Source organism: Sceloporus undulatus, chromosome 2 (genome assembly GCF_019175285.1).
Source record: "Sceloporus undulatus isolate JIND9_A2432 ecotype Alabama chromosome 2, SceUnd_v1.1, whole genome shotgun sequence".
Lineage (NCBI taxonomy): Eukaryota > Metazoa > Chordata > Lepidosauria > Squamata > Phrynosomatidae > Sceloporus > Sceloporus undulatus.
Window position 1 is genome coordinate 183,364,586 of NC_056523.1, and position 12,767 is coordinate 183,377,352.

General features: G+C 43.4%; 1 protein-coding gene across 2 annotated transcripts in view; it reads right to left on the reverse strand.

Moving 5' to 3' along the window:
• Window positions 1-5,989, reverse strand: part of HDAC7 (histone deacetylase 7) — a 266,897-nt gene extending 260,908 nt beyond the window's left edge. The window contains exon 1 of one of the 2 annotated variants that reach the window (XM_042448009.1): window positions 5,866-5,989. The gene's annotated coding sequence lies outside the window, so the exon portion shown is untranslated. The remainder of the gene's footprint in view (window positions 1-5,865) is intronic. The other variant, XM_042448008.1, reaches the window with a different exon arrangement.
• Between the last annotated feature and the right edge of the window lie 6,778 nt (window positions 5,990-12,767).

Below are 12,767 nucleotides of genomic sequence, written 5' to 3' on the forward strand. Positions count from 1 at the left end.
ACTTTTGTAAAGGAGCTTTCCATGTTGTTATCTCAAGGCAACCAGGAAAAGGTAATGGGGGGATAATAAAAGAAGTCATGGTTTATGCTACAGTCGTTATGCATACTTCGATGAGATCAACAGTGTGATCCTAGGCTGCTGCCACACTGCTTAAATAAGTCAGTTTGATACCACTTTAACTTCCATGGCTCAGTGCTATGGAATTCTGGGTTTTGTAGTTTGGTGGGGCACCAGACCTCGTTGACCGGGAAAGCTAAATATCTTTTTGTTGTTGTGTGCCCCCAACTCATTTTTGATTTGGAGTGGGAGTTCTGCTAAAGTGATTTATACCCTCTCTTTCTCCTAGCAACTGAGCTCATAGAGGCTTGCACAGTTAAAAAGGACAGAGAAAAAGAAAACATAAAATGAATAAATGCTCCATTGATAAACACACCAGTGAAATAAAACAAACCACCCAACCAGTGGAAAGCTCCTTCCATCGCAAGCAAGTTCACTTTGCAAAGGACTGGGATTTAAATGACATTTTAAACTAATAGCCACAAATGTTATCCTCCACATAGCAGTAGCACTTGACTGGGACTAGGCCTCATGCTCTTGCAGCAGCCAAAGAGAGGCATATATCTTCAGGTAATATGGAACTGGCCCATTACACCTGCAAGGGAGGGGATCAAGATAACATACTGAAGAAAAAAATATATATTTGAAGGCTTTCCTGTTGGATATGGCTCAATCTCTTTCTTGCACAGTAGTAAGTGTAGTTGTTGGTGTAATGCCCTCCCTGATGCCACTCTGCCTTGCGCTGCATACACAGTACTAAACCTAAGCAATTCAAGACAAAATTGGCAAGACGCCCTTAGAAGGAAATGTAGAGTTTGGAAGTAATGTGTTACACATAATGCATTTAAACCCAGTTAATTACCAGATGGGCCCAACAAAGATGTAAGGAGGTTACATTTGATATTAATGTACTTAAGATATAATGATTGATAATTTATGCTTACTTTCAAAAGTTATTTATAGACCATTTGTAGATGTATCCTGACAATCCCCTGCCCAACATTTTCATCATTACTTCATAAAAGCAAAAGAAAAAAGCAATGGAGGGTAGTAGAAAAGTAAAAATAAGCAGAAATAATGAAACAGATTAGGGTTTTATCACTGCTATGAGTGAAAGCAAAATGGGTACTTTTCAAACACTGTGATAACATTGTTTTGTTGTATGCCTTCAAGTTGTTTCTGACTTATGGTGACCCTAAAGGGTTTTCTAGGGCTGAAAGAGTGTGACTCATTCAAGGTCTCCCAGTGTGCTTCCATGGCTCATCAGAGAATCAAATCCTGGTCTCCTGAGTCATATAGTCCAATGCTCAAACCACTACACCATGGTAACTAATAGTAACTGATTACTTTTAAATGTTTTCAAGCTTGGTGAAAATGTGCTTGTCCAGCTATCCCTGTACAAAAGAAACAAAGGCTAGAATCCTGTTGATCCAACTACCATAGACCCATTCTATCAAGTGTTAAAATGTTGAGTCAGCACAGATGTAATTCCAAATTATTCAATTATTCTGCTTTATTTGGGACTAGTAATAGGATTTAGGCCAGGAGTGGGTAGAAAATACTTTGGGATCTACTGACAGTTCTCTGGGTAATTTGTTGCAGATTAGCCAGCACCAGACAAAAACATGGGGCAAACAGGAGTCAATTCTTGTCCAGAGTTCAAATATTACAGTACAATACAAATTCATGGGCCCAGCAGCTTTCAATGTGGTGTCTTTTGCACCAGGCTTCAGGTGATACGCCTTCAAGCCTGAAGTCCACCTAGGCCTGCTCTAGGTGACCCTGAATGTGGACCTGTAAAGATGTGTTTCAGCTGATGTCAGGGTGTGTGTGTGTGAGAGAGAGAATGCTGTATCTTTTATCACAATGGCTCTCCTCATGAAAACAAACAAACAAACAAACAAACCAGGCCTGGAAGTTATAGTCCACAAAAGTACTTTTCCATGCTCTGGATAAAGGACGATACAGAAAACCATCTTAATAATTGGCTGCATGCACTTATTGTAGTGAATCATCCCTTGGCAAATTCTCGTCTGTATGAACCCAATGCAGCGGACAGCTAATGTAAACTTGAGAGTAAAGTTTTCAAGCGAAGCATAGACTGCTGCGTAGATATAGAGGTTTTAGAATGGAAACAGAAGTGATAAAATGTTGATTGTTCTATGCAAATCAACCATAAAAAGTTTTGATTAAATAACAATATTTAATCTGAAAAAGTCTTCAGTGTGAAATTGGTAAAGTTCAAAACTGGAATTCATCTTCTCTGCTCTCATTTTCCAGTTTTGAATTATTATAATTTCTTTAAAAAAACCAAAACATTTTGACCTTATCAGTACTCACACAGAACTAAGCCACACCAGCAGATCTCTCTAAATCCAACAGTTCAGACACTGCTCTATTGTTCTCACCAAATTAGAAGTTATTTCTCTCTCTCTCTTTCACACACACACACAGCATGTATACTTTCCTTCATCCTTACACACAGTAACGCTTTTGAACAAACTAAGAACTGACTCCTGATGTCCTGTTCATGAACCTCCCCTCGTGCTTCCTTACAGACTCTCCTCCTTTTGTTCGCTTATTTTTATCCCACAGCCTGAAGCCCTTCTAACCAAATGGATTAAAAGAAGGCAATTTATCATCCACCCAGCCTCCAATGGGGAGACTTGGCTACACTAACTGCATAGGAAGCTCCCAAGGAAAGCTGGTAAGTGAAGCATATAATGCACATGCCCAAAAAAGTATTCCGCATATGTAGTCTCCCTTTGCAGCTGAAACAAGGCAGAGCCCTATATATGTCTGTTTCAAAATATGTCTTGTGGGGTTGTATGACGCTTACTCCCAGGAAACTCTGTATACATAATTGCAGCCTTTGGTTGATACAGTAGGGACACTTGCATAAGAGTTAAATGCTTCCATACACAGGGTGCATCTACACTGCTGAAATAATGCAGTCTGACACTGCTTTCACTGCCATAGCTCCATCCTGCAGAATCCTGGGATTTGTAGCTTTGTGAGGCACCAGCACTCCTTGGCAGAAAAGGCTAAAGCCCTTGTAAAACTACAAACCCCACTCTTCAGTAGGATGGAGGTACAACACTTAAAGTGGCATCAGACTACATTATTTCTACAGTGTAGATGCATCAACAACAGGGTTTGCTTCTGAATGAACTTGCACAGATCTAGGGTGCAGAAGGGCTATCCTTAGAAACCATAACTCCTCCAGTCTTTAAATTCTCTAGCCTTGAATCACTCTCCTTTAGAATTCCTTCTCTGATTCCACTGTGGGTTGAAAAAGGCATCTCATTACAGCTCATGCCATACAAGGAGAGAAAGGTAAGAATGAAAACCCACACCTCTGCAGGCCTTTGTTCCAATGAAATCTGGTAAGGTGACAGGCCCTTGAAAGAACTGGACAGAATGCTTTGCACAGAACTTCCTCACTGGGAAGAATGGCTAAGTGAGAGCATCTCTCTAACCCTTCCAAGAATCTCTATAAAGTCAAGCTTTTTTGTGAAGTTGAAGGCTTTCTGGGAGTTTATTCCTGACGTTTCGCTAGCAGCTGGGGCTGGCATCTTCAGATTTCTCTGAAGATGCCAGCCACAGCTGCTGGCAAAACGTCAGGAATAATCTCTTTGTACATGTTTAAAACCTACAAATAAAACTATCAGGCTTTTTAGCTGCCTGTCCATTTATGAAACTAGACCCTTTTTGAGTTGTCTCTTTAAACTCAGAGAAAAGTTGCATGCCATACGACAGGCAAATTGTCACATGAGGCAAGCTTTCAAGTTTTATTTTAATTAACTAATTAATTAATTGGTTGATTAATACTCCACCTTTTTTCCTAGCATGGGACCCAGATAAGAATGCTTCGGCAAGGTAGGTAGTAGCAAAGTAAAAAAGAATAAAAGGTACACATTAGTCTGATGAAGGGTTGTAGAAAATCTGAAAGCTTCCATAGGGGGCATTTTTGTTGTTCTTTAATATAAAAATATATATTTTTCCCCTCTCACAGACTAGCACAGCTTAATAAGTGGGTGTATATACACACAAGGTATTTCTGCACACCTAATTTTCCTCCCTATGCACCAGTGTTTCCCAGGGGATAAGCTAGACATGTTTCGCTGCATACAGTTCAGCCTTGTGAATGTCAACCTTCTCCAGGAAGAAGACAGTTCTGTATGTTACTCAGAAATCTGTTGTCTCCGAATAATGTTCTTCTAAAAACTAATAAATTGGGTCAAATTAAATAAAGACTGAAAAATGCAAATGTCTCACCTGATGCCTACCATCGGAGTCTGGAATAGTGGATCAGTTCAGAAGATGTGCAGCCACTGTGTGTGAATCTGCTTTGGGATTCAGAGAATTTCTCACAGGAGCCACAGGGGTCAGAGGGAGCTATTTTCTCTCTCCCTAGCATGGCGCAGTGGTCTGAGCAGAGGACTGTGACTTTGAATCCCTGCACAACCACAAAAATCTACTAGGTGACCTTGGGCAAGTCACACTGTCTCAGCCTGAGGTCATGGCATAAACCCGCTTTGAACAAATCTTGACAAAGAAAGCTTAGGATAGCTTCATCTTAGGGTCACCCTAAGTTGGAAATAACTTGAAGTCACACAACAGCAAGAACCTTGAAGAGAACAAGGGAGAAATAATATAAGGGCAAACCATGCACCACTAGCTCATAGTTTCCAGCCACCTAACTCCTGATGTGTGCAACTGTCTGTTGACTGTCAAAAAACAACTACAAAGCCACAAAGTGACAGCACACACACACACACACACACACACACACACACATATATATATATATACACACATACATACATACATACATAGAGAGAGAGAGAGAGAGATGCACCATGTTAGTTTGGAAAATCAGTATGCAAAGGGATTTTGCTGCACCTTTAAAACTAAAAGTCAGTAGGCAAGGGGATCTTGCAGCACCTTTTGAGACCCAAACTCAGTAGGCAATGGTATCTTGTAGCAAAAAGCAGCAGGCAAGGGGATCTTGTAGCACCTCTGAGACTAAAAATCAGTTTGCAATGGGATCTTGCAACACCTTTGAGACTTAAAAATCTGTATACAAGGGGATCTTATAGCACCTCTGGGACTAAAATTCAGTATGCAAGGAAATCGTATCGCACCCTTGAGACTAAAAATCAGTTTGCAGTGGGATCTTGCAGCACCTTTGGGACTAACAATCAGTATGCAAGGCAATCTTACAGCACCTTTGAGACTAAAAATCAATATGCAAAGGGATCTTGCAACATCTTTGGGCCAAAAAATCAGTACGCAAGGCAGGCGATCTTGCAGCACCTTTGAAACTAAAAATCAGTAGGCAAAGGGATCTTATAACACCTTTGAGACTAAAAATCAGTACGCAAGGCAATCTTATAGCACCTTTGAGACTAAAAATCAACAGGCAAAGGGATCTTGTGGCACCTTTTAGTGGAACTGGAAGAAAGAAGTTGGGAGCAGGACCTTTCCTAGACTTGAACCTTCTTCCTCAGATGCATGTGAGGAAAGTCAAGCCTAGGGAAGCTGCTAATCCCAGCTTCTTTCTTTCAGTTCCTCCCAAAGGTGCTCCCTTTGCCTGATGATGATGATGGTGGTCTCAAAGATGCTCCAAGATCTCTTTGCCTACTGGTTTCCAATCTCAAAGGTGCTCCCTTTGCATCCACACACACACAAGCTGGAAAACGTCAAGCCCAGTTGCCCAAGGGTGCCTGTAAGCCATTCCTTAATAGTGTGTGTGTGTGTGTGTGTGTGTGTGTGTGTGTGTGTAGGTGAAGTGGAAGTACTCACTGCAGGGATGTCCCTCCATGCATTCCGATGCCTTCAGGGAAATCCTCGTTCCTAAGCGCCTCCTTTTTGCTTTCAGGAGGAGGAGGAGGCACAGCTGCTCTCTTCCACCGTAGTACGGACTGAGGTTCAGTAAAAGGAGTGAAAGAAAGAGGAAGGCAGGAGGAGGGAGGAGAGCAGAGGAGGCGCCTGCGAGAAAGCCAAGGCGCACCCAGCCAGACTTGGAGAGCAATGACAATGGGAGGAAAGGCTGGATCAAGGGGCCAAAGCCAGAGCCAGCCTGGGAACAAAGGGGCCAAGGCTGGAGCCAGGTTTCAGGGGGAGGCAGGGATGCAGATGGCCCTTGGGAGGTTGGCCAAGGCAGCCGAGAGACTGTGCTCCCCTCCCTGAGTCACCTTGGCCTCTGCCATGCTCCTCTCCTTCCCTCCTTCTCAAAGCAGATGATGCTGGACTGGTTGGTGCAAGGTGGACCAGGCACGTCCTCCTTTCGCCAGACGTGGCCCACAGTTCAGCCTTCTTCCCAGGAGGAATGCCAACATGTCCTCCATTTGGCCCAAGGAGCATGGATTTGTATTGACATTGGGTGTTTGAATGAATGCACAAATACATAATGAATGATGCATGCTCCTGTCCAGACTGAGGCACAACAGCCTCATCCACAACACATTTTGCAACATGGTGGGTGCCAGTTCTCACCAGGATACTCAGGATATGGACTGCAAGTGAACTTTTCATATACGTTCATATATGCACTTCTATAGCCAGAAGTCATTCTGCCTGTACTCATTTAAATTAGAATAGTGTTAAAGATCTTTTAGACAGCGAGGATGGGCCATTATGGTGGCACCAGTTTTGTGCCCTCCAAGGAGGGCATAGACTGCCAATGTGAGTGTCTGTGCCTTCAGCTTGCATGTTGACTATGGTGATCCCATGAATTTCATGGGGTTTTCCTAGGTAAGGAATTGTCAGGAGTGGTTTTGGCAGTTAAAGACAAAGGCAAACCCTGAAGTTGTGGAAGACTACCTTTGGGGAAAAACCTTTTAAAAAGAGAAAAGAAAAAGATATATAATTCACAGCAAAAATCACTACCCCAGAGGTTTATTTGATACTTTTTATTACCCCCAGGGGTTTATTCTGTCACCTTTCTCTTCCCCCCTCCATCCCACCTCTCTCTCTCACACACAGTTTTTGGCTCCAGCTCTCCCTCTTTTGCTGAACAAAACCAGCCAATCCTGCCCCTTCCTTCCAGTTTCACCACTCACTGGGCCAAACCAATAATTCATTGGGGTTACATTCACACAATTCAGGGATGCCTAAACAGGCTTCTAATTTGTTATGGTTGCATTTTTACTACTAGAGGCAGGGAGACCTCCTTGTGAGATTCTCTGCCTCCCGTGCCAACATTACTTTGCCGACTTTGGATATAAAACACATTTGACTTAAGATGGCCTCCTCCAATTTGTTGCTTTGCCTCAGGCAGCAAAATATTTTTTGGCATGTAGGTCTTCATGAGTGAGTGAGCAAGCAAGTGATATTATTTCAGTCTCCTGCCTCCCAGTTTACAAGTGGCCTGTGAGGGCAGTGCACAGTGATAACTAAAACAATGAAAGCACAAGAAATCACAATGCAGTCATGAAAGCAGCTTGGAAAAGGAAGCTTGAAACAAGAGCTGAAATGGAATAAATTAAAAAGCTTGGATAAGCAAAGGGATGTTTACTTTGTGCTATATAACCAGCAGCAGGGTTCGAATCCCCACTCAGTCATGGAAACCCACTGGCTGACCTTGGGCAAGTCAAAGTCTCTCAGCCTTAGAGGATGGCAATACAAACCCTCCCTGATGAAATTTGCCATGAAAACCCTGTGACAAGTTCGCTTTAGGGTTGCCATAAGTCAGAAACAACTTGAAGGCACAGATCAGCAACAGCAAATGCACCACTCTCATGTTGTCTTTCAGTGGCACACCGTGTCTAAATGGAGAGACCTCATTCAGCTATTGGATTTGTGAGGTTGCCACCTGAGACTTGCTAAGTGGGCTGGCAGAAGATCAAACCTTTGGGGGTTCCCTCATCCTTGGCGGGTCAGAACTTCTCATGGGAAAAGGGCACTGGGGAAAAAAAGCCTATTCAAGTCCAGAACAGAAGCTACAGTGCTAAATATGGAGTCTACAACCCCCATCCTACTCCACTCCCCACCCCCAAGCTGTTTCACCCTGATGAATGAAGCTTTGAACATCCCTATGAATACAGCATGGAAGAAGAGGCATATTGCTTTTCACCCTGGGGGGATTTCCCTTATCAAGAGCTTTTCTTTTCCATTTTTTTCCTAGACAAGAAGGGGCAAGGACAAAGCCTGGCCTTCCTTCTGCTTAAGGCCAAGATGAAAATGCTCTCTTTGCCTGTCATTGTCTGCCTGTTCCCATCCCTGCTCAGTTTACCTTCCCCAGTATCGGGTACCATGGCTCAAAAGGGACCTGCAGCGTTTCAGAGCAGGGATCAGCAAAGGCTGTTTTGTTACTCTTCCACTCTGAATATAAGAAAAGACAGTAAGAGCTCAGTGTTTCCTATATTTTATTGTTAGGATGAACTTTGCCGGGGCAATTTTAAAAAATCCTGCTTAGGTTGTTTCTTTATCTTTTTTTAAATCCTACCTTTTCTCTTAAAACCATGGAACTCAAGGCATCTGACAGTCAAATCAGTTAAATAAGAATGATTCAGACATAAAGCTACTTAATTAAAACATAATGGATCAATCGTTGGTCCCAATTAGTGGACACTCACTTAATGGATTGCAAATTGGTAAATCAGAGGGTCATTCCCACTGCAGTTTTCTCCAAAGCAGGATTCGGGGCAAATTACCTTCATTCCCATTTGAAACCGCTTCTGATCCTCATTGGATCGATTCCAGGAGGAAAAAAGCGAGGCAAACCCAAATAACCCAGGGTTTCCTGACACTACATTGAAAGTGAGTTTTTGGGGAGGAAGAATTGATTCTGAAGCGTGCCCAATAAGTGGGAATGCCAGATAAGAATCAATTATCTTTTTTTGGCAATAGAAATAATTGAAAAATCATTATATTGCTAAAGCAATAGATCAATTTTTCGATTATTTCTTTTTTTAGAAAAAAAATTGTCTCTCGACCTCCTCCTTTTCCTCCTGGGTCCTCTGGGCTTGCCTTGCTCCCTCTTCTGCAGTGTGGATGCAACCCAAACCAAGCTCCCATTGAAGGGGAAAGCCGCCGCCGCCGCCGCTTGTCTAATGCCGGTGGGGTTTGTGGCACTGCTGTCGTGCCACTGTTGCTTTCCTGGTGCTCTGGCTGGGCTTGCGGCACTGCTGCTGTGCCGCCGCCATGTCTCCAGAGCTGGTGAGGCTTGCGGTGCTACTGCCAGCACCAGGGAAGCATGGCAGAACAACAGCAGTGCCAGAAGCCCTGCCAGCACTGGTGAAGAGGCGTCAATGGGAAGGAAAGAGAGAAGGTAAGCAGGAAGGAAAAAAGGAAGAGAGGAGAGGGGAGTGGAGGGAAGAAAGGGAGAAAGAGAGCTGCCTTCTCCTGACTCTACCTAATGGGAACGACAAGTGTTTTCAGTGAAAAAAGCGATTCCACAAAAGGTCCCTTTTCATAGTGAGAACGAGGGACCTTTTGGGAATTGCTTACAAAGCGGAGGGGAGCCGTATCAGGACGCGGATTACACCACAAGTGGGAATGACCCCGAGGACATTTATTTAATGAGGTTATTCTAGTTAGCTGAGGGGGGGGGGGGGTGAGGAACTGGATTAAGGCCAATGAGACAGTGTGGCATAGTCATTTGAGCATAGGATTCTGGAGACCAGGATTCAATTTCTAGCTGGGTCTGGGCCTTCCCAGACTGACCTGTGTCCAAACTAGAACAAGTCAGATCCTCTGATTAAATCTTATCACTGTTGCTATGTGTTAATTGATTTTAATTTGTTATTGTGATCTGTATTTATATATGGTTTTATTGTAATTTTATTCAGGGAGGGAAGGTGAGGGTTGGGGGGAGTCGGGGGTCTACGTTGTTTGATTATTTTGTATTGTATTAACCTCTGTTGTTACCCACCTTGATCCCCAGAAGGGAAGGTGGGATATAAATAAATATGTTGTTGTTGTTGTTGTTGTTGTTGTTATTACTATTCTTATTATGAAAATCACTAGGTGACTTTGGGCAAGACACATTCTCTCAGCTTCGTCGAGGGACAATGACAATCCTCTTCTGAACAAATCTTGCCAGGAAAACTGTACAATAGGTTCACCTTAGGCTCAGCATAAACCAGAAATTACTTGAAGGCACACAACAACAACAACAACAACAGGAACTGGTGGCTCCCTTGTTAGTTGGACAGTGAATCCACACCAGATTTTAATCCAGACGTTAAAATCTGGTTGGGCAACTTTGAAAAATCTGAGGGCCATTTTTATGCCTCTGAGGACCACATGAACTACCAAAAAATAGCAGCCCCAAAATTGTTGGAATCCACTTATGCCTGGCAAATAGAGGTATTTTGTATATATTTTAAACTGTTCAAGGTGAGCTTGCAACTTCTGTAAAAGGCAAGTTGTTGCACAAGAAGCAGCACTTTGTCCTCTTTTAGTGGTAAAACTAAAGAGATTCTTTTGGAGATTCTGATGGTAGCAAGGGCTACCAGAGCATTCTTGGGGACACATAGGAACTTCAGATCATACTTTGCCCTCCCCTGCATTAAAGGAATGGTGCAAGAGGCTGTATCTTACCCCCAAACTAGGCTTAGCACCTTGGACAGGTCCTTTAAAGTTCAGGCTAAAATCTGGAATGAATTTGCCAGCCGCTTTGACATGAGCACCACCAGCTGCCCCTAGGCCAAAGTGGGAAAATGTTATTGTAAGAGGATAATACTTTCCTTGCAAGTAAAAGAGGAACAAAGGAGAAACAATGAGCATTTCAAGGCAAGAGTTAGCTCTGGGAGAAACAGGGATGGTAATGTTCGGTCACAGCCAGAGTTCCCAAAGGAATGGATGTTGTGGTGGTGGTGGCTGTGTGCCTTTAAGTAGCTTCCGTCTTATTTCAGCACTAAAGCAAACATCTCACGGGGTTTTCTGGGGCTTAGCGTGTGTGCCTTGTGCAAGGTCACCCAGTGGATTTCCATGGCTGAGCAAGGAATCGAACCCTGATCTCCAGAGTCATAATCCAAATCTTGACCACTACATCATGCTGGCTCTCCTGTAATGGACAGAGATACTTCCAGAAGGCAGTGCCCATCATTGATGATGGCTGAGGTCTAGTGGGGCTGAGGGTGGTTTTACCCAAGGGAAAGCCAAGTGATTATCAGAAAGAAAGTCAAATATATCATGTTTGCTACCCAATTTCTCCTTGTGAGTTAAAAAGTCATCATTGCAATAAGGATGGAAAGAATATTAAAAAACATTCCCTCAAAAATGATTGAAAACCCTGTTTTCCAAGTACTGAAAAATCCTGATGACAAGAATCCTGGACTGACAGTTCAGGACTTATTTTGTACAAAATGAGCATATAGGAAAGGAAAAAAGAGGGAGGAGAGAGAAACTGGGACATGTTAAAAGCTGTTGAAAAAGTAGGACAACAGAGGATTAATCAGGATTATCCCAGACAAATCTGGAGAGTTAGAGGGTATGGTGCCAGGAGCTGTCTTGGCTGGAGGCCAGTGGCTTCTATGTCAGAGGGGCACTGAATTCCCTCTAGCTTTTATTCCAGATTATAAAGAAACTATTCAAGAGGCTAAACCCCAACCTCCAAATAGAGTCAGCATCTTGGGTAGCAATTTATAGCCTGGAACAAAACCTGGAGTGGATACACTGCTCCTTTGACATAGGGCCCATTCTTTGTACACAATTGTAACGTTATTATTCCATTTTGACCCTCATGTTCCATTTTATGGAATCCTGGAATTGGCAGTTGAGGGAGAGGAATTCAGAATTCTCAGCCAGGGAGCTCTAATGGTTCAACAGATTACAAACACCTAGATTCCACAGGATGAATCCATGGTAGCCAAAGTGGATTATCACTATACCTGTGTGGTATGAGTGAGTGCATGGACACTACCAGAGAATGCTGGAGACACACTCTGGCAGCCCAGTCCATCATTCCCAGCCTATGATGATGCCAGACTGAGGTTTGTGAGAGCTGGAACCCAAACACATATAGAGAGCTGCAGGTTCCTTTTTGTTGCGGAACATGTATCTTACTGACTCATATGTTTATTCCCAAGTAAGTGGTGACAGTGTGGCATAGTAGTTTGGGTGCTGGACTATGACTCCGGAGACCAGGGTTTGATTCCCAGCTCAGCCATGGAACTAAGTGAGTGACGTTGGACCAGTCACATGCTCTCAGCCAAAGAGGGAAGCACTGGCAAACCCCCACTGACAAATCTTGCCAAGAAAACCTGTGATAGGCTCCCCCTAGGGTCACCATAAGAAATTACTACAAGGTACACAACAGTAACAACAAGTGTTACACAATTGGTACCTTCTGCTTGGAAGGCAAAGAGCAGGAAGGCAAAGAAAGCAACCTTCTCACTTTAGGTCATGTATGAAAAGTTTCTACCTGATGTTATCACCCCCTTTTTCATCCTAGGCAGATTAAGCTTGTATTTTCTTTAACTGAATTTTCCATAGTGTTGGTGCCTTAAGGGGCACTTGTCTGGCATCTTCCCTTCACCTTCTAAGCCACAGCTTGGCTCTAGAGCCCTGGTAGGGGGTAAGGACAGCTGAGCTCCATTTTCTGCCTATTAACCCCAGTTACAATCCACATTTTTCTTGGTCTGCCTGGAGCTATTTATAGCTGCTCCAAATAGCAAAGAAGAAGAAGAAAGGGGGGAGGTAGCATGTAGGGTGGGGGAGAAACATGTGCAGCTGTTTGCCCGCCTTCCCCATCCCAG